The following is a 22,162-nucleotide window of genomic DNA, read 5'->3' as shown; positions in this document are numbered from 1 at the left end:
TCAGTTAACTATTTTGGCACTTTTAACTGTTTAATTTGTTTTGTTTCATCCCTTTCCTGACAAGTGCACACAACTGATATTTTGAGACAGGTTTTTCTTTCATGAATGTCAGAATTATGTTTTTAAAAAATTACTTGTCAGCAATTTTGCCTGACACATTTCTTTTTTTTTTTTTAATTTTTTTTTTCAACGTTTATTTATTTTTGGGACAGAGAGAGACAGAGCATGAACGGGGGAGGGGCAGAGAGAGAGGGAGACACAGAATTGGAAACAGGCTCCAGGCTCTGAGCCATCAGCCCAGAGCCTGACGCGGGGCTCGAACTCACGGACCGCGAGATCGTGACCTGGCTGAAGTCGGACGCTTAACCGACTGTGCCACCCAGGCGCCCCAACACATTTCTTAATGTAAACAATTGTTTCCTTGTAACTCACGTTTTTCTCCTTTTTGATTTTGGATTCTAGCCTTTTTTGTTTTGATTTCTGGTTTACAAAATGTAATAAAGACATGGACAATTTCATCATCACCGAGATAAGTTGCCTGTAAAATGTGTAGAAATTGGAAAACATGAGGATAAACACAAATCAACTAGTTTATAGTCCTTATTACACATTAAATAATATAATTATGAATACCTCCATGACAGTAAGAAAATTCCAGGAAAGTCCACTACTAAATTTTGGGGGAAGTAAAAAAAGAGTTAAGATTAATGGTTTTCTACCTTAATTTTCAGCTGTCTTGTCATTTCTCCTTTATAAGTTTGAGCTTACAATATTTTGTTAAATAAACAAAGAAAAGTTTCTTCTTATTAGTGAATTTTTAAAAACTCCATCTCCATGCAGAAATAGAGTAGGGAGTGGAATTTTATTAATTCGCCCATCCATCTCTCCAGCCATTTATTCAAATATATTATTACAACTCTTTACATGTTTTAGGGAGACAGAAATGTTTAAATGTTTTTCTTTCTTCAAGAACTTTCCAGGGGCGCCTGGGTGGCTCAGTCGGGTAAGTGTCCGACTTCGGCTCAGGTCATGATCTCGCGGTTCGTGAGTTCAAGCCCCGCGTCAGGCTCTGGGCTGATGGCTCAGAGCCTGGAGCCTGTTTCAGATTCTGTGTCTCCCTCTCTCCCTGACCCTCCCCCATTCATGCTGTCTCTCTCTGTCTCAAAAATAAATAAACATTAAAAAAAAATTAAAAAAAAAAAAGAACTTTCCAGAAGACTACTTGATATAACATTTATACAATAAATGCTTGCAGGGTGGAAGGATAAATAAAAGTGATAATTAAGAATAAATCCATTTTATACTATAAGCTATAATGTAATTATGCATTATAATGTATATTATATTGTATACATTACAGCTAGAATGTAATATGTTAAGTTCTAAAATATGTGAATAAATTGCTATGAATACACTGTAGTTATAAGAAGGCTTACCAGGAAAATGTGACCACTGAAAGATGAAAAGTAGCTCATATAAGTTATAATATGGTGTTTAAAGATGTGAATAAGAGTAAATATGAATTAATAACTGAATATAGTTAATACTGTATCCAAAATGGCTTATATAAGAGGCTTTATCATATCCACTTTGTGGTTTTTAAATGTGTGTCTGCTTTAATTTCACTAGTTTTGCATTTCAAGGCGGATCATGATGAAGTCAAGATATCCACTTGGAAAGAGAAATGCAACCAATAACATAGATTTCCTATACACAGTAAGGGTCTAATAAATGTTTCTGACAATACAAAGCACTTTACAGGGCATAGAAGTGTGACATAAATAGGAAATAGCATTTATTAGTCAAAGGAAATAAGTACCTGGAAAATTTTGCTACAGGAAGGAAAAACTCCTACTCACCTTATAAATGTACAGATTAGTCTCCATTATTACAGATACTTAAGTACTCATGTGGAGGCTTTTCCTTTCTTTTAAAAATCTGTGTTGATATTCCTTTGTATTATGATAATACGTAAGATATCAACTCACCAACTATTCTTGGATATCATTAAGCAGATTAAATTAAATGATACTCTTTCTAATAAAATAAATATGGTTTTCTTTCTTGTTACTTGTATTAAATAAAAATCCTCTCTTGAGATTGAGTCATTAAATTTATCCTTTCAACCCGAAAAATAAACCCATTAGACATTCAACTTTATCAATATAAATATCCAATTAAGGCAAGTCAGACCTAAATACTGTTCCTGTTTAAATGCTGTTTGATTTACTTGATCTACCAAGACTACTTTAATAAGAATGGTCACACATTTGTGTGTGTGTTTGTGTGTGTGTGTTGTGTGTACGTTTTGCTTTTGTGTTTTGCAAAGAGAAGCAAAAGTGAAATCTGAAAATATTTCTTGAATTTATTTTGACCTATTTTTCCTCTGTGTTTGGATTCCCAAAGATGGGTACAATGAAATGGCTAACCTTCAAGGAACTTACTTACTGAATGATGATAAGAAAAAACAAAAATATCTACAAGAAAGAGAGATAAAATATAAGGCCATAGAAGTCTCTGGTAGAATATAGAAGTGGGCTTTTTGTGTTCTTTTGTCTTTTTTTTTTTTTCTTTGATGAGAGCAGACATAGATATTGGAGGAGATAACTGTTCAAATGTATTGTGAGCATGACAACCAAATAAATCTTTACAAAGCATGCCTTTTAAAATATGCCCCTTGTCCAAATAAAAAGAAAGGCTTTATTGGCACCCCATTAACCTCATAATTGAATGAGGAACAGTTTGAAAACACTGAAATCAGGTGAAAGGAATCTCAGGTCGAAAATTTTCCCATGGGGTGGGGAGGGATGCAGGAGGGTTGAATGAATAATGAGTTTTATGGTATTTCAAGGGTAAAATAAAGTGCTTGAAGAAAAGTGTTGAATGTTATATCACTTCATATATAACATAAGAACCTCATAACAGAATATTTCCATCCCCCACTGTAATGGAAAAATAGCTATTTTGAGTTGCTGCCTGTACTCTTTACAATGCTTCCCAATTTGCTTTTCCCAGCACACCTTTTAAAATAACCACTTAGAAGGACGCCTGGGTGGCTCGATTGGTTGCACATCAGACTCTTTATTTATTTTGGTTCAGGTCACGATCTCTCAGTTCATGACTTCAAGCCCATGGCAGACTCTGCACAGTGCTAAGACTGAGATTCTCTCTCTCTCTCTCTCTCTCTGCTTCTCCCCTGCTCTTGTGCTCTAAATAAATAAATAAATAAATAAATAAATAAATAAATAAATTTAAAAAAAATAAAGGAAATAACCACTTAGAGTTGAGCCCATGCAACAGGTGCTTGCTACCCTGCTCTCTATCTCCTCCTGTTCTGTCATAAACCAGGACAGAGAGGACTGTCCTTAACCTTCTCATTACACCTCCCCCACTTCTGGGATCTGTAGGTAATCTTGTGACTTTTTGTATTGAAGCTGTGCTTTTTATGAAAACGACCCTGAGCAGCAGTTTGGATGCTGGGGGAGGTGCCTGACAACCCTGTGTGGGTGGCCTTGCGTCCTCCTTCTCCAGCAGGTCATAATCTGCACACTCTTAGTTGAATACATCAGCTACAGGCCAACCCAACACACCATGTGCTGCTATCGCCAATGATCTTATTTGTATACATCAACATTAGCCTACAATACAATTTGCCACTTTTTTATTAAGCAATCAAATATAATTTAAAATTTGTACATGAAGAAAAGAATGTTTAATCCATAAATATACCAGTCCTAGTACTCTCCATTCCTTTTTATAGATCAAAATTTCCATCTGAAATCACTTGCCCTCAGCATGAAATGCATCTTTAAGCAACCCTTGCAGTGTGGTATTTTGAAATTTCTGTCTTGTTGTATTCTTTTACTCATTTTTTAAAGTTTATTTTGAGAGGGGGGGTGGTGGGGGGAAAGAATCCCAAGGAGGCTCTGGACTGTCAGCACAGAGCCCAATGCGGGGATTGATTCCATGAACTGAACCATGAGATCATCACGTGACCTGAAACCAGTGTCTGATGCTTAACCAACTGAGCCACCCAGGCGCCTCTCTTTTCATCATTATTGAAGTGTATTTTGTGTAGATACAGCATTCTCATTGGCATTTACTCCCCAGCACTTTAAATATGTCATTCTGTTGTCTTCAACAATGCATTTTTTGGCGGTGAAGAGTTCACCATGATTTTTACTTTTGTTTCCTTCTATATAAAGTTTTATTTTTTCCCCCATGGCTACACGCTTTCTTTCATCATTGTTTTTCTAGCTACTTGATTAATATTATGTGTTTTGTGTAGTTATCATAAAATTTAGAAAGAAGTTGGTCATTGTTTCTTCAAATATTTTTTCTCTTTCCAATTCCCTTGCAATTCTAAAATTATTTGAATAGCAGACAAACCAATATTTTCCCAATATGTCTCTTAAACTTTTTTTCAGCAATTTTTCCTCTTTTTTGAGTTTGGACAGTTTCTACTACTATGTTCTCAAATTCACTGAAATTTTCAACCAAGTGTCTAATCTTTTCTTGAACCCAAGTAGATTTTTTTTTTTTATTGCAGATACTGTATTTTTCTCTGGAAGTTACATCTGGTTTTTAACACAGTTTCCATCTCTCTCTTATTTATATTCACAAAATAACTTAAATATCTTTATAATTGACAGTTTAAAAACCTTATCTATGTATCATTTTCAGTTCTAGATCTTTCAATTAACTGACTTTTCTCTGGGTTTTAAGTCATATCTTTTTGTTCCTTTGGCATGTTTACTGATATTTGCTTGGATTCTAGACATTGTCAACATTTTACTTTGAATATCTGAGTTTTTGTTTGAAGAATCGTGAGATTTCTTGGTTTGGTTTGGTTTTTATAGCAAGTGGTCAGTTTCCTGGCAGATGAGGTTGATCTTTTAAACTGTGTTTTTGTGGGTCTAAAATAGCTTTTAATTTAGGCACTAGGGATAGTTAACCACCACTCCCAAAATGTGGCTTGATTTGTATATCTACCGAATGCATTTGGTGGACTCTTAAAAACTTACCATTCTTGTAGGTCAGAAACGAAATGTTTCTCAATCTTGGGTCAGCTCCCCAGTATTTGTTAACTTTGCTGGTAACTGTCCTTTTCTGAGCCTGTGGGGTCACACCGCATACATGCACATCTTGGTTTTAACAAAGACTGAAAAGGACTCGTACAGATTTTTCTTTCTTTTTTTTTTTTTTTTTCAGTTTGTCTATTTATTTTGAGACAGAGAGTGCAAGTGGGGGAGAAGCAGAGAGAGAGAGAGGGAGAGAGAGATAATCCCAAGCAGGATCCTCACCGTCAGTGCAGAACCTGATCTGGAGCTCAAAGTCAGGAACTATGAGATCATGACTGGAGCCAAAGTCAGACACTTAACTGACTGAGCCACCCAGGCGCCCCAGGACTCAGTTTTCTAAAGCATTTTCTTTTTTCTTTTTTTTTTTTTTTTTCTGAATTGATCTCTTATCTTCAGGGCTATACTCCACAAATATGAGCCATCTGAACTTCCCAATCTTAGGTTCACCTTTACTTAATTCATAGAGGTCATGTTATCCATTAATTCCTCTCCATGTGCTAGGATGTGGTAAATTCATGTAGATAAAAGCTGGGACAATGGTGGGGCTCACATTATTTGTTTCATTTTAGAAGGAATCATAGTTCTATACAGCTAGTTGTCCGACTTCTGAAAATAGTTGTTTAATTCAATTCGGTTTCCTTCTTTATTTACTGTTCTCTTGTTAGTTTTAATTGTAGAACTAGCTGGCAGCAGTTGTTTAATCATTGCTAGAAACACAAATTTAGACTTTGTGAGTAGCACTAAATTACATCCAAATATAGTTAGGCTTTTTATCATTAAAGCTCTGTACTAATAGAAAGCCTTACATAATGTCATTTGTTTAACTATTTGGAAGGAAAGTTTGTCATTATTATTTTGGTAAAAATAATAATATAAACCTCCATATAGTGTGTTACTATTAGTAATTTACTAACGTAAAAGATACTAATATAACTAAACCTTCAAATTCTGTCATGCATGCTAGCTAAGTAATCATGCAAGCCAGACATTACACTTACCTGAAGGGATAAATGAGATACCTATTTGTTAAAAACTGGTGAAGAAATTGGTAAATGAAGAGATATCTAGTTCTACTCGATAACAACAAAAGCAAAGAATAATATTATCAACAGAATCCATGTCATTCAAAAGATTAAATGAAGGAATTACTGAGAAAATTACTTTCAATATCTATTTCAACTGCAGTCAGTATGTATATACAAATTCAAAAGGGGGAGAAATACAATAATAATGAAACATGAGTAAGGAGGTAATGTCTCATTTAGTTAAATCAAAAAAGGAAGAATAGAAAAGAAAGATAAAAAGAAAATGAGAGATCGTTAGAGGAGAAGGAGATGACCCCCACATGAAATCGTAGCCCCTCAAGTAGGTGTCTTAATTTGCAGGTGCTAGAGACTGAATATTTATGGCCCTTCAATATGTGTATGTTGAAATCTAATCTCGAATGTATTTAGAGGTGAGACTCTTGGGAGATAATTAGGTCATGAAGGTGAAGCACTCACGAAAGGGGATTAACGCCCTTACTATAGTGGTAACAGACAACTCCTAGCTTCCTACTATGCAAGGTCCCTTGATCTTGGCCTTCTCAGACTCTAGAAATTTGAAAAATAAATTTTATTGCTTATCGGCCACTTAGTCTATAATATTTTTGTTATAACAACACAAATGGACTGAGACACTAAGGCTGCCAGAAAAAAAGTGCCACTAACTGGATGACTTAAATAAGAGAAAAGTATTTTTTCAGAGTTCTGGAGGATAGCTGTCTGAAATCAAGATTTTGCAAGGGCTGATTGCTTCTGAGGCCTCTTTCCTTGGTTTGCAGATGTCCCTATTGCATAGCTTTCCCTCCTTACATGTCTGTGTCCTAATTACATGTTGTTGTTGTTGTTTTTTTCTTTTTAAGAGCACCATTATATTGGATTAAGGCTCACCTTATGACTTCATTGACACAAATACCTTTTGAAAGACCCTTTCTCCATTATCTCCAAATACAGTCACATTCTTACTGTGGTTAAGGTATTAACATATGAATTTTGTGGGGCCACAATTTAGTTACTAATAATAGGCAATACATTTGTGAAGCCAAAGTTTGTAAATGCCCTATTCATCTATAGTTTCTACAGTGCCTATCAAGAGAATTTATTACATGGAAGTATTGAGTAATTATGACTTAGTGTATTTGTTATAATATTTAAAAAATGCATGATCCATAAAGATATGCTTTTAATTATTTTATTAAATCTATAGCCAACTGAAATCTGTTTCCACAGAAAAATAGATAAACGTGTACAGCAGTTATTCATCAACGTGTTATTGACAAATGGATGACTTACAAAATAATGCAATTTCAATTACAAGACTTACTGCAGATTTCTCATTCTTTAGGGTAGGCTTAGTGAACTTTATACAAGCAGCTCAGTTTAAGGTTTATAGGTTAGTTTGTGATTGATAAGGTTAAAATGAAAGTAAGTTGCAGTGGAAATTAGCTGAATTATCTATTCAAAGCTTTCTAAAATGTTTATGATACTTTTCTACTTTGTGGTCTTTTAAAAAATGGTAATGGATTTAACCGATAATTTTCTTAATGCACACATAGTCAAAAAATAACCTCAAATTATCCTGACCCAACTTAACATAGAGAATAAAATAGAAACTGGTCTTTAGGTTGGCATTATATTTATTTCTGCATCACTTTATATTTTTATTCAAACCAAAAAAAAAAAAAAGTTGACCCATTTCTCCCTCCTCACCCTCTACCTTTGGAACCACCAAATTGTTCTCTGTGTCTATGAGCTAGCTTTTCTCTTTTTAATTTTTTTTTAATTTAGTTAGAGATACAGAGAGACAGAGAGAGAGGGAGGGTGGGAGAGACAGAGAGGAGAGGGAGGGAGGGAGAGAGAAGAGAGAGGGAGGGAGAGAGAGGGAGAGAGAGGGAGAGAGAGGGAGAGAGAGGGAGAGAGAGGGAGAGAGAGAAAGAGAGGGAGAGAGAGAGAGAGAGGGAGGGAGGAAGGAAGAGAGAGAGAAACCCAAGTAGGCTCCACATGGTCAGCACAGAGCCCAATGCAGGGCTTGAACTCCCCATGAGATCATGACCTGAGCTGAAATCAAGAGTCTGATGCTTAACCAACTGAGCCACCCAGGTGTCCCTGTTTTTGTTTTTAGATTCTATATATAACAAAGATCATACTGTATCTGCCTTCTTCTGCCTGACTTATTTCACTTAACATAATGATGCCCTGAAGATCTGTTCATGTTTTCACAAATTGCAAGATTTCTTTTTTTATGGCTGAATAATATTCTGTTGTGAATATTTGTCTAAATCTATAAGTATACAAAATAATACAATTTCTTTATCCATTCATTTATCAATGTACACTTACATTGTTTCAATATCTTGCGATTGTAAATAATACTGCAATGAACATGAGGATGCATATACTTTTTTGAATTAGAGTTTTTATTTTCATGGAATAAATACCAAAAAGTGGAATTGCTAGATCATGTGGTATTTCTAGTTTTAATTTTGTGAAGAACCTCCATATTTTTTTTTCAGAGTGGCTGCACCAAATTACATTCTCATCATCAATACACAAGGGTTCCCTTTCCTCCTCATCCTCACCAACACTTGTTATTTCTTGTCTCTTTGGTAATAGTCATTCTAACATGTGTGAGATAATATCTCATTGTGTTTCTGATGTGCAGTTTCCTGGTGATTTATGATATGAAGCAACTTTTCATGTATCTATTTGCCAGGTGTATCTCTTCTTTGGAAAAATGTCTATTCAGATCTTCTAGCCATTTTTTATTGAGGTTTTTTTTTTTTGCTATTCTATGAGTTTTCAATATATTTTGGATATAAAGTCTTTATCGGATATAAAATTTGCAAATATTTTCTCCCATTCAGTGGGTTGTCTTTACATTTTGTTGAATGTTTTCTTTGCTGTGCAGAAGCTTTTTAGTTCGATATAGTTCCATGTGTTTGTTTTTGCATTTTTTTGGTTTTGCTTCTGGTGTCAGATTAAAAAAGAAGAAGAAGAAGTTACTTTCAAGACCTGTGTCAAAGAGCTGACCACCTATTTTTTCTCTAAGGAGCTTTCTGGTGTCAGGTCTTATATTTAAGTCTTCAATCCATTTTGAGTTAATTTTTGTTAAGGTGTAAGATAGTGATCCGGTTTTATTCCCTTGAATGTGGCTGTCCAATTTTCCCAACACTATTTATTGAAAAGAGATCATACTTTCCCTATTGTATATTATTGGCTTATCATAAATTAATTGACCATAGCTGCATTTTTTTCTGCACAGTCTATTATATTCAATTTATCTCTGTGTCTGCTTTAATGCCAGTGACATACCATTTTAGTTAATATAGCTTTGCAATTTATTTTGAAATCAGGGAGCATAATGCCTTCAACTTTGTTCTTTTTCTTTTTCTCAATATTTCTTGTTGTTCCATCCAGATTTTAGGACTGTCTTTTGTATTTCTCTGAGAAACATCATTGCAATTTGTATAGGGAGTACACTGAATCTGTAGATTGCTTTGTGTAGTATGGAATTTTAATATTAATTCTTCCAATCCATTAACACAGAAATTCTTTCCATTTATTTGTGCCTTCTTCAATTTCTTTCATTAATTATTATAATTATGAATATACAAATATTTCACTTCCTTGGTCGTTTTTATTCCTAGGTATTTTTTTGATGCTATTGTAAATGTGATTGTTTATTTCTCTTTTTGATGGTTTATTGTTGATGTAAAGAAGCACAACATATTTTTGTATGTTGATTTTGTATCTTGCAACTCTACTGAATCTATTTATTATTTCTAATGATTTTTGGTGTAGTCTTTAGAATTTTCTATACATAATATCATGTCATCTGCAAATAATGACAGTTTTACTTCTTCCTTTCCAAGTTGGGTCTTTCTTTCTTTCTTTCTTTCTTTCTTTCTTTCTTTCTTTCTTTCTTTCTTTCTTTCATTTTGAACTTTTAATTCCAGTATATTTAACATACAGTGTTACATTAGATTCAGGTGTAGAATATAGCAATGCAACAGTTCTGTACATTACTCAGTGCTCATTATGATAACTGTACTCTTTAATCCCCATCACCTATTTCACCCATCCCCTCAACCTATCTCCCCTCTGGTAACCACCAATATGTTCTCCATAGTTAAGAGTCTGTTTCTTCGTTTCTCTCTCTCTCTCTCCCCCCCTCCCCCTCTCTTCCTTTGCTCATTTGTTTTGTTTCTTAAATTATATATATATATATATATATATATATATATATATGAAATCATATGGTATTTGTCTTTCTCTGATTGACTTATTTCGCTTAACGTTATACTCTCTAGCTCTATCCATGTTGCTGTAAATGGCAAGATTCCATTTTTTATATTCTTGTGTGTGTGTATGTATATATGTAAACACACACACACACTAAAATATAAGAAATGGAATCCCCTTTATCCATTCATCTATCAGTGAATACTTGGACTGCTTCTGTAACTTGGCTATTATAAATAATGCTTCTATAAATATAGAAAAGCATGGATCCCTTTGAGTTAGTATTTTTGTATTCTTGGGTAAATACCTACTAGTGCAATTCCTGGATAATAGGGTAGTTATTTTTTTTAACTTTTTGAGGAATTTCCATACTGTTTTCCTGAGAGGCTACAACAGTTTGCATTCCTACCAACAGTGAAAGAGTATTTTTCCACATCCTTGCCAACACTAGTATTTCTAGTGTTTTTAATTTTGGCCATTCTGACAGGTGTGAGGTAATCTCACTGTGCTTCTGATTTGCATTTCCCTGATGATGAGTTCTGTTGGGTAGCTTTTGATGTTTCTGTTGTACATCTGTATGTCTTCCTTGGAGAAATGACTGTACTTGTCTTCTGCCCATTTTTTAATTGCATTATTTCTTTTTTGGGGTGTTGAGCTATATATGTTTTATATATTTTGGATACAAACCCTTTATCCAGATACGTTATTTGCAAACATCCTCTCCCATTCAATAGCTTGAGGTTGCGTTTTGTTGATTGTTCACTGTGCAGAATCTTTTATTTTGATATAGTCCCAATAGTTGATTTTTGCTTTTATTTTCCTTGCCTCAGGGGACCTGTCTAGAAAAAAAATATTGTTACAGGCCATGACAGAGAAATTACTGCATATGCTCTCTTTTAGGATTTTTAGGGTTTCAAGTCTTACATTTAGGTCTTTAATCCATTTTGAGTTTATTTTTGTGCATGGTATAAGAAAGGGGTCCTGTTTTATTCTTTTGCATGTAGCTGTTTTTCCTTCCTCCCTCCCTCCCTCCCTCCCTTCTTCCCTTTCTCTTTTTTTTTTTTCCTTCCATCCCTCCCTCCTTCCTTCCAATACTGTGCTTAATAAAAGTGGTGGGAGTTAACATCTTTGTCTTGTTCCTGATTGGAGAGAAAAACCTTTTAGCTTTTCACTGATTAATATAATGTTAGCTGTGGGCTTGTCATATATGGTGAGTTCTCTTCTTTTGAGAATTTTTATTATCAGTGTTTAATTTTGTCAGTTTTTTTCTGCATCTATTGAGATGACCATATGATTTTTAGCCTTCATTTTGTTAGTGTAGTCTATCATGTTCAACAGATGTTGAGACAGCCTTGCATTCCTGGAATAAATCCTACTTGATCATGGTATATGATCTCTTTAATGTATTTTATTTATTAATTTTAAAAATTGTAATGTTTATTAATTTTGAGAGAGAGAGGGAGTGCAAGCAGGGGAGGAGAAGACACAGAATCCGAAGCAGGCTCTAGGCTCTGAGCTGTCAGCACAGAGCCAGACACAGGGCTTGAACTCACAAGTTGTGAGATCATGACCTAAGCTGAAGTTGGACACTTAACTGACTGGGCCACCCTGGCACACCTTAATGTATTTTTTGAATTCCCTTAACTGTTGAGGAATTTGGGATCTGTGTTTATCAGGAATGTTGACCTGTAGTTTTCTTTTTTTCTCTTTTTTGTTTGCAGCATTCTTGTCAGGTTTTGGTATCAGGGTGATGCTGGACTTGTATGATGCGTTTGCAAATATTCCCCTTTCTTCTTCTTTAGGAAGACTTTGAGAAGGATTGGTGTTAATTCTTCTTTGAACGTTTGGTAGAATTTACCAGTGAAGCGGTCTGGTCTTGGACTTTTATTTTTTGGGAGGCTTTTGATTATTTGATTACTGATGCAATATCCTTGCTAGTAGTTGATCTGTCCACACTTTCTATTTCCTCATGGCTTGGTCTTGGTAGGTTGTATGTTTCCACGAACTTATTTTTCTAGGTTGTTCAGTTTACTGGTATACAGTTGTTCACAGTCATCTCTTGTGATCCTGTATATTTCTATGGTATCAGGTTCCTGCCCCCCAGCCCTGCGGTATCAGTTGTAACAGCTCATTCATTTTTTTGTTGTTGTTGCTATTTGAATTTCTCTCTCTCTCTCTCTGTCTCTGTCTCTGTCTCTGTCTCTTGGTGAGTCTAGCTAAAATTTTGTCTATTTCATTTAACATTCATCTTCATTTAATTGATCTTGGATATTTTGTCTTTCTATCCTTTATTTCACTTATTCTAATGTTTGTTATTTAGTTCCTTCTATAACTTTGGGTGTCATTTGTTCTTTGTCTAATTTCTTGAAGTGTAAAATTTGGTTGAGCCTTGTTTCGTGAGGAAGGCATTTGTCATTATGATCTTGCATCTTAGAGCTGCTAATGCTGCATCCATAACTTTTGATACATTACATTTTTAAATTTTGATTTGTCTCAAGGCCTTTTTGTTGATTTCTTCTTTGACCCATTGGTTGTTTATTACCAGGTTGTTTAATTTCCACATGTTTGTACATTTTTTAGTTTTATTCATATAATTCATTGCTAGTTTCATACCACTGTGGTGGAAAAAGATACTTGATATGATTTCATTCCTCTTAAATTTACAAAACTTCTTTTGTGGCCTAACATATAACAATCTATCTTGGAAAATCAAATGCACTTGACAATAAGTATTCTTTTGCATTGGGTGGGATGTTCTATAAATATCTGTTAAGTCGATTTGTTCTAACATGTCATTTAATGCCAATGTTTCTTTATTAGTTTTCTGTCTGGATGATCTCTCCATCGATGTAAGCAGGGTATCAAAGTGCCCTAAACTATTGTATTGCCACTTCTCCTCTGAGGTCTGCTAATATTTGCTTCACATATTTAGGTATTCCTATGCTGGGCACACGAAACTTACAAATGTTATATTCTCTTCTTGGATTATTTTATCATTATGTAATGCCTTTATTTTTCACTTATCATCTTTGTTTTAAAATGTATTTTGTCTAACTATAGCTAGTCTATCTTTCTTTTGGTTTTGATTTACATGGAACATCATTTTCCACTTCTTTAGTTGCAGTCTGTGTGTCCTTACATCTAAAATCTGTCTCTTGTAAGCAGCGAATAGATGGGTTTGGTTGTTTGTTGTTTTATATATTTTTAAGTCCATTCTACCACTCTCTTTTGATTGAAGAATTTACTCCATTTACATTTAAAGTAATTAATGAAAGATGTGTGCTTATTGCCATTAAAAAAAAAATGTTTCCTAACTATTTTTGTAGTTTCTCTCTATTCCTTTTTTGTCTTGCTCTCTTCTTTTGTGGCTTGATGAATTTTTTTGGTTGTATGTTGATATTCCTTTCTTTTTATCTTTTGTATCCTTATTATAGCTGTTTGCTTGGTAGTTGCAATGGGGTATACATGTAACAACTTATATCTGTAACAATGTGTTCTATGTTGATGGCAAATTAAGTTTGATCTCATTTTACAGCTGAACAATTTTTCTTTCCCTCACATGTTTTATGTTTTTAATGCCACATTTTACATCTTTTTTTATCTTGTGTATCCTTTAATTGTAATCATAGTTATTTTTACTACTTTTGTCTTTTAACTTTTATACTAGTTTTATAAGTAATTAGTCCACTATCTTTACTGTATATTTAATTTACCAGTGAGATTTATTCTTTCACATGTGTTCTTGTTACTAATTAGTATTTTTTCCTTTCTGCTAGAGACATTTTTAAAATTTCATGTAAGATCAGTTTAGTTATGATGGATTCCTTTATCTTTTGTTTAACTGAAAAATTTTTAATTTCTCAATTGTGAATTATAAACTTGCTAGGTGGAGTATTCTTTATGGAAAGGTTTTTTTTTTTTTTTTTTTTTTTTTTTTTTTTTTTTTTTCCCCCCCATCCCTTTGAATATACTGTTCAGGAGAGATCCTTGACTTTAACTTTAACTTTTGGTATTTTAATTAGAGTATCTCTTGGTTTGCGTCTTTTTGGGTTCATCGTATTTGGAAGTCTATCATTTTCCTGGATCTGGATGTCCATCTCCTTCCCCAACTTAGGAAATTTTTCTTTCATTATTTCTTCAAATAAGATTTCTGCTCCTATCTTTCTCTTCTTATTCTGGAAGGCCTCTAATTCTCCATCATTGTAAGTGATGGATAGCTTGCTTTAAAGAATTACATGGTTGTGATTAAAATACTTTGAATCCTGCACTTCCAAAATTAATATTAAATTTAATGTATCATTATGCCAAAATTAGGTGATATGTTTTTCATTCTTAAGATATATGCTAAAGTTAAGATTTTAATTTAATCTTCTTATTTTTGACATTTTCCAGATAAGAATACAGAGTCAACAAATCCAAGTCACTATTTAAAGATCCTGCTAGTACGGGCACCTGGGTGGCGCAGTCGGTTAAGCGTCCGACTTCAGCCAGGTCATGATCTCGCCATCTGTGAGTTCGAGCCCCGCGTCAGGCTCTGGGCTGATGGCTCAGAGCCTGGAGCCTGTTTCCGATTCTGTGTCTCCTTCTTTCTCTGCCCCTCCCCGTTTATGCTCTGTCTCTCTCTGTCCCAAAAATAAATAAACGTTGAAAATAAATAAATAAATAAATAAATAAATATAAATAAATAAATAAATAAATAAAAATAAATAAATAAAGATCCTGCTAGTAATAAGTGAAGAAATAAGACATTCTAAATCAAAACCAACATTATTTTTCCATTTGTTTTCAGAAAAAATCTTTAGTTCAGATGGAATTTTTTTAACCAAATGGTTTTACCTATCATTCTTTTTGTTTTTTTTTAACGTTTATTTATTTTTGAGACAGAGAGAGACAGAGCATGAACGGGGGAGGGGCAGAGAGAGAGGGAGACACAGAATCTGAAGCAGGCTCCAGGCTCTGAGCAGTCAGCACAGAGCCCGACGCGGGGCTCGAACTCCCGGACAGCGAGATCGTGACCTGAGCCGAAGTCGGACGCTTAACCGACTGAGCCACCCAGGCGCCCCGACCTATCATTCTTAATAGGAAGAGTATTTCCAGTTTAATTTTGTCCAGTCTAATATTCAAAGCTGTTCCATATCTATCTCATTTTTTATAACCACAGTACATATTTTACTTGTATTGATTGTTATTAATTTAACAAACACATACTACATATGCCAGAGGATTACATAAACATCATTTTCTATGATTTAAGATGAGAAAATTAAGGCATGAAAAGTGATATATTGCCTCAGGTACATAAGTGGTAGTTGGTAAAGTTAACATTTGAATCCAGGCAATCTCACTCTAAATCAAATCTCCTTAATTATAAGCACACCACACAGATATAAACTGACAGTCCCTCAAAGTAATTTTTGTGTATACAGATAAACCCTAAGTATGCTCTTCTATAGAAGAGGAAGATAAATAAAAAACTGGATAAGAAATGCTCTCAAAAGTTTTCCTAGATTAGAAGTGTATCTGAGGACCGATCAAGAGTGTTTTCATGGTCATCCTGTGGTGTCCTTCAAAACGTAATTTCAAACCTTCTTTTATTTTTTAAAAATTGTATTGAATTATATCTCTAAGAATATGTTATCTTCCATTAGTTTTTAATTTTCTTCTCTGAGGACTACCGATATTTGGATTTGGTATTCATTTTCTCTCTCTCTCTCTCTCTCTCTTCTCTGTGTGTGTGTGTGTATATATATAGACATATATATATATATATATACACACATATATATATGTATATATATATCTATATATATATATCACTCTCTCTATATGTTTATATTACATAATGACATTTTTCTCTCTAGAACTTGTTTGTGTATTCATTGTTTTGGGACAAGGTTAGTCTTTTAGAATAGGTTTTAACATTTATTTCCTCCACCAGCTACCATATTTCATATTAACAGGAAATATATTTTATGAATTTAAACATTACATGTCTCACTTATGGGTAATTAAAATTGAATAAAAGAGATACTGAAGCACATTGAAACTTAATAAAAGATACTTCAATATCTTATTTAAATTTTGGAAAGTAAATGCCTGCTATTCTATTTAATGTTTTTAAAATTTTTGATTCTTTTTTTTACTGATTAAGAATTAACATTTTTGTTCTTTTTCTAATATAGACAGTTAAATTGGGTAGGGGTGAGCATTTATGGAGTCGTATTCAAGATAAACACTATTTTATCAATTTTATGATATTCACAGCTATAAATGCTAAGTACTTTTGTAAGTTCAGGTTGTTCAAATAAAGCTTTTAATTTTTATTCCAATTAGATACTATATTCATTTATTCAAAATCCACCTTTTTATCACCATCTCATATATGTATTTAATTTTCATTATTCCTCATTAATCTGTCATTCTAGATTTATAATTATGTGTATTGCCAATTACTTCATCCAAATTGTCATCAACCTTTGGTATTTCTGATGGGTGTGGGTGTTTAATTTAAGGTATTGAGATTCAGGGCACCTGGGTGGCTCAGTTGGTTAAGTGTTCAACTCTTGATTTTAGCTCAGGTCGTGATCTCCTGGTTTGTGAGATTAAGCCGCATCATGGGCTCTGTGCTGACAAAGCATGCTTAGAATTCTCTCTCTCTCTCTCTCTCTCTCTCTCTCTGCCACTCCCCTGCTTGTGCACATACTCTCTCTCTCTCTCTCAAAATAAATAAACAAACTTTAAAAAAAGTAGCAAGTTTTTAGGGAAAACAAAACAAATGGTATAAAAATGACTTTAAGATCTGCCATAGAATTTTGTTGATTTTTTCCTCTGTTATTTTGCAAGCGTGTATATTTTCTACCAAATTAACATGCATTGTACGTTTCAACTCCTATTTTGATTTGACTTACAGAACCATTGATATTCTTTGAAATATTAATAACATTGGAATTTCAAAAATATTCAAAACCTGTTAACAATATACCTTTATACAAAATGAGAACAATTGGATATGCACTATGTACAGTTTAAAATTATGTGCAAGATTTATAAAGGGAAAATTAATGTCATGTGTGCAAGTAAATAGCAAAATTAATACATTCTATGAGAAATATAAAAAAAATCTCACAACTAGAAGTCTCTATGGTCTTGTAGTCAAAGTATCCTACTAATTAGATCTCTGCTTGAATACTGCTTGCACTGAGAAGCTCATTGCCTCTTTTTCCAACTTTTCCTCAATCAGCTTTCAAGAAATTGGTTCATGAAGCAATACTGTCAAAATGGTGATGAATGAGATTCAGGGCGAAAAAGCCTATTGAGAACCAAAGCTTAGAAAGTTGACTTTTACCTCTCAGGATCAGCTGTTAATTGGGAAATGTGTCAGAAAACATCCCTTCAGTGGAACATGCTTTTTAGTGAAATTGTCTCCCTAGGAAATTCTGTCTGTCTTTTTATTATAAGTGTCCATTTGGCTTATTTCTCTTGAAACAATGATTTAAAATTATGTAGAAGTAGGCGAGGCTTCAAATGAAAATGCTTTATTCCTCTTAAGTAATCCTTTTCCAAAATGGGCCTCAGACCATGTTAGGCTGGATTATTTAGTTATACTATTATACATCCTAGAATGATAAGCCATTTTAAAACATAATTTGACATGACTGTGCACAAATATCAAAGTTTTGCACAAATATCAATTGTTACAGGAAAAGCTTTATTTAAAACTTTAACCAACCTTCTGACAGAAAAATCTTATAAAAATCTTCAATATCCAAACTTTTTATTAAGTTCTCCAAATTAATATATTGGAATTAGTCTCTCTGTTACCCTATTTTATCTTTGTTTGAACTTGTTTTTCAACTACTTATGACAGAAGCTGAAGGTATCTGACCTACTCTTAATTTTTATCATTTTATTGTTTGAAGCACAATTTGCAGTCAGATGAACTGCAAGGAAAGTATCAAAAACAACAAAGGTCACTAGGGATACATTTAGCTGATTTCAGAATCAATACTTCCCAAAGTAATTGTTTTTCTTTTCTTATAACGTAGTCACTGCACATGTCTGAAAATGTGCTTCTCTCTGAAAAAAAATGGTAGTGCTAACGTTTTAGACTTTGAGTCTAATGTTCTCTCTTGTCTAGCAAAACAGTAGGATGCAGGATGAAAAGCGAGAGATGGCCAATGTCCTGGAAAAGACAAGAGACCCGAATAAGGGTCCTTGTCCAGTTTTTATTAGGATCAGAAGGCTTACAAACATGGCAATGGACATACACAAAGAGACAATGAATCTGTGAACATTAAATTGTGGACATGAGGGAAAGAGGGTCTTGAGGATGTTTGGGGTTAGGGGCTTGGGTTAATACAAAGCAAAATCCTGACACCAGGCAGAGGGGTGGAAGGTCCTATACAGGGGATGTGAGGCACCACCTCTGTTTATCTTAGCTATCCTAGGGGATGAGACAGGACATGTGACCTCAGAGTTAACAAGGCACATTTTCTTTTGTTAATCATCTCAGCTCTGGGCTGCTTCACCTGCAGTGAAGCCCAATTTTACCTATCTTGGTCCTTCCTTCCTTCCTGTGAAAGCAGCTTTCTGCTATAGTACTAAATTGAGGGGTGCTTCTGCCCTGAATACCTAATCTTGTTTATTTCATATACCTATGTTCTATATTGGGCCCTTTGCCCCTCCCTCTCTAAACTGGGGCCTTTGCCCCGCCCTCTCTATTCTTTGGGCCTAAGCCCCCTTTCTCTATCCTTATTTGCCTAATCTTGTTTACCCAAACTCAGGCATAAGCATCCTATGGCTTTGTACTTCTTTATGCCTTGTTAACCCATTGATGTAAACCCAGGGGATTCCTAAGCTTATTTCCCACAGGTCAGAACCCAAGTGAATTCAGACACAATGAACAAGTATCCCATCCTTAGATGCCATGTGGCAATTCAAAATATTTTTTACTAATATGAAAAAGATGTAACCTGGATAATTTTGAATAATTATGTTATTAGTTTAAATTACCAGCCTGTATGTTACTTACTAGTTCCCAATGCCTAAACAAAGTCTGTAACAAGGCAGAGACATATACAGCTTACATTAAAAAAAAAAAAAAATGAAGTACAGTTGACAATGTTACATTAGTATCAGGTGTACAACATAGTAATTCCACAACTCTAAGTTATGCTATGCCCACCACAAATGTAACTACCATATGTCACCATATAACTTCATGAAAATACTATTAACTATATTCCCTATGATGTACTTTTCATCTCCATGACTTGCTCATTCCATAACTAGAATCCTATACTTCCCAATCCCCTTTACTGATTTTGTCTATCTCCCCACCCTACTCCTCTGTGGCAACCACCAGTTTGTTCTCTGTATTTCTAGATATGTTTCTGCCTTTTTTGTTTGGTTGTTTATTTGTCTTATTTTCTAAGTTCTATATATAACTGAAATCATATAGTATATGTCTTTTTCTCTCTGAATCATTTCATCTAGCGTAATTGTTTCTAGGCCCATTCATAATCACAAAAGGCAAGATCTCAATGATCTCATTCTTTCTTATGGCTGAGTAAAATTCCATCGTATATCACATCTTCTTTATCCATTCGTATATTGATGCACACTTAGGTTTCTTCCATATCTTGGCTTTGTATATAATGTTTAATAAGCATAAGGGTGCATATATCTTTTTTAATTAGTGTTTTGGTTTTCTTCAAGTAACTACCCAGTAGTGGAATTGTACTGGATCACATGGCACTTTTATTTTTATTGTTTTGAGAAACTTCCATACTGTTTTCTACAGGGTTTGCACCAATTTACATTCCCACCAATAGTACATGAAGCTTCCCTTTCCCCACATCAGTGCCAGCACTTGTTTTTTTCTGTCTTTTTGATAAACAGCTACTCTGGTGTGAGTTGATATGGTGTTCTGGGTTTGATTTTGATGATTAATGTGATGATTAATGATGTTAAGTACATTTTTAATGTGTGTATTGGCCATCTGAATGTCCACCTTGGAAAATTGTCTACTCAACTCTTCTACCATTTTTTACATCAAATTGGTGTGTGTGTGTATGTGTGTGTTGAGTTGTATAAATTCTTCATATATTTTGGACATTCATTTGAGTTGTGCAAGTCCTTATATATTTTGGACATTAAATTCTTATCAGATTATTTTGCAAATATCTTCTCCCATTTAGTAGGTTACCTTTTGTCACTATGCAAAAGTCTTTATTTTAGTGTAGTCCCAATAGTTTATTTTTTATTTCATTTTCCTTCCCTTAAATACCTATCTAGAAAAATGTTATTAAGACTGATGTCTAAGAGATTGCTGCCTGTGTTTTCTTTTAGGAATTTTATGGTTTTAGGTCTCACATTTAGTTTTTTATTTCATTTTGAGTTTATTTTTTTGTAAGGTATAAGAGAGTTGCTTGCTTACATTCTTTTGCATGTAGCTGTCCAGTGTTCTCAGCACAATTTAGTGAAGACACTATCTTTTATCCATTATATATTCTTGCTCCCTTTGTATAGATTAATCATATCATCATGGGTTTATTTCTGGGCTATTTATTTCCATTGATCTAGGTGTCTGTTCTTGTGCCAGTCTTATACTGTTTTGATGATTATAGTGTTGCAAAATATCTTGAAGCATGGGATTGTGATACCTCCAGCTTTATACCTTCTCAACTTTACTTTGGCTATGCAAAGATTTTTTGGTTCTATACTAACTTTATTGGTATTCATTCTAGTTATGTTAAAACTGCCACTGGAATTTTAACAGGATTTTATTGAATCTGTAGTTTGCTTTGGGTATCATGGACATTTTAACAATATCCAATGATGGAGCGCCTGGGTGGCTCAGTCGGCTGAGCGTCTGACTTCGGCTCGGTCATGATCTCATGGTTTGTGAGTTTGAGCCCCGCCTGGAGCTCTGTGCTGACAGCTCAAAGCCTGGAGCCTGCTTCAGATTCTGTGTCTCCCTCTCTCTGTGCCCCTCCCCTGCTCATGCTCTGTCTCTCCCTCTCCCTCAAAAATAAATAAATATAAAAAAGTAAATAATAAATAAAAGAACAATATCCAAAGGAGTATTTTAACAATAATTCCCATCCTTGAGCATGTAATATCTTTAATTTGTCATCTTTAGGTTCTTTCATCAATATCTTACAGTTTTCAGGATACAGGTCTTTCGTCTCCTTGGTTAAATTTATTCCTAGATTTTTTTTTTTTTCTTTTCATGCGATTCACTAAATGGGATTGTTTTCTTAATTTCTCTTTCTACTACTTCATGGTTGGTGTATGAAAACCCAACAGATTTCTACATATTAATTTTGTATTGTGAAACTTTACTTAATTAATTTATTCTAACAGTTTTTCTGGTGGAGTCCTTAGGGTTTTCTTTATTACCACGTTATCTTCAAATAATGACAGTTTTGCTTCTTCTGTACTAATTTGGATGCCTTTTATTGTTTCCTTCTTGTCTTATTTCTGTGGCTAGGACTTCCAGTACATGTGGAGTCAAAGTGGTGAAAACAGGCATTCTTGTCTTGTCCCTAATGTTAGAAGAAAAGTTCTCAATTTTCCGCCATTGAGAATGATCTTAGTTGTGGATTTATCATATATGGCCTTTATTATGTTGAGACATGTTCCCTTTAGACCCACTTTGTTGATGGTGTTTATTACTGATGGATATTGAATTTTTCAAATGCTTTTTCTGAATCTATTGAGATGATCATGATTTTTAATATCATTTTGTAAATGTAGTAAACCACATTGATTGACTTGTGGTTGTTGAACCATCTT

This window comes from Leopardus geoffroyi, chromosome B1, assembly GCF_018350155.1.
Source record: "Leopardus geoffroyi isolate Oge1 chromosome B1, O.geoffroyi_Oge1_pat1.0, whole genome shotgun sequence".
NCBI lineage: Eukaryota > Metazoa > Chordata > Mammalia > Carnivora > Felidae > Leopardus > Leopardus geoffroyi.
The sequence above is the reverse complement of the archived record's forward strand: the minus strand, read 5'-3'. Positions refer to the sequence as shown.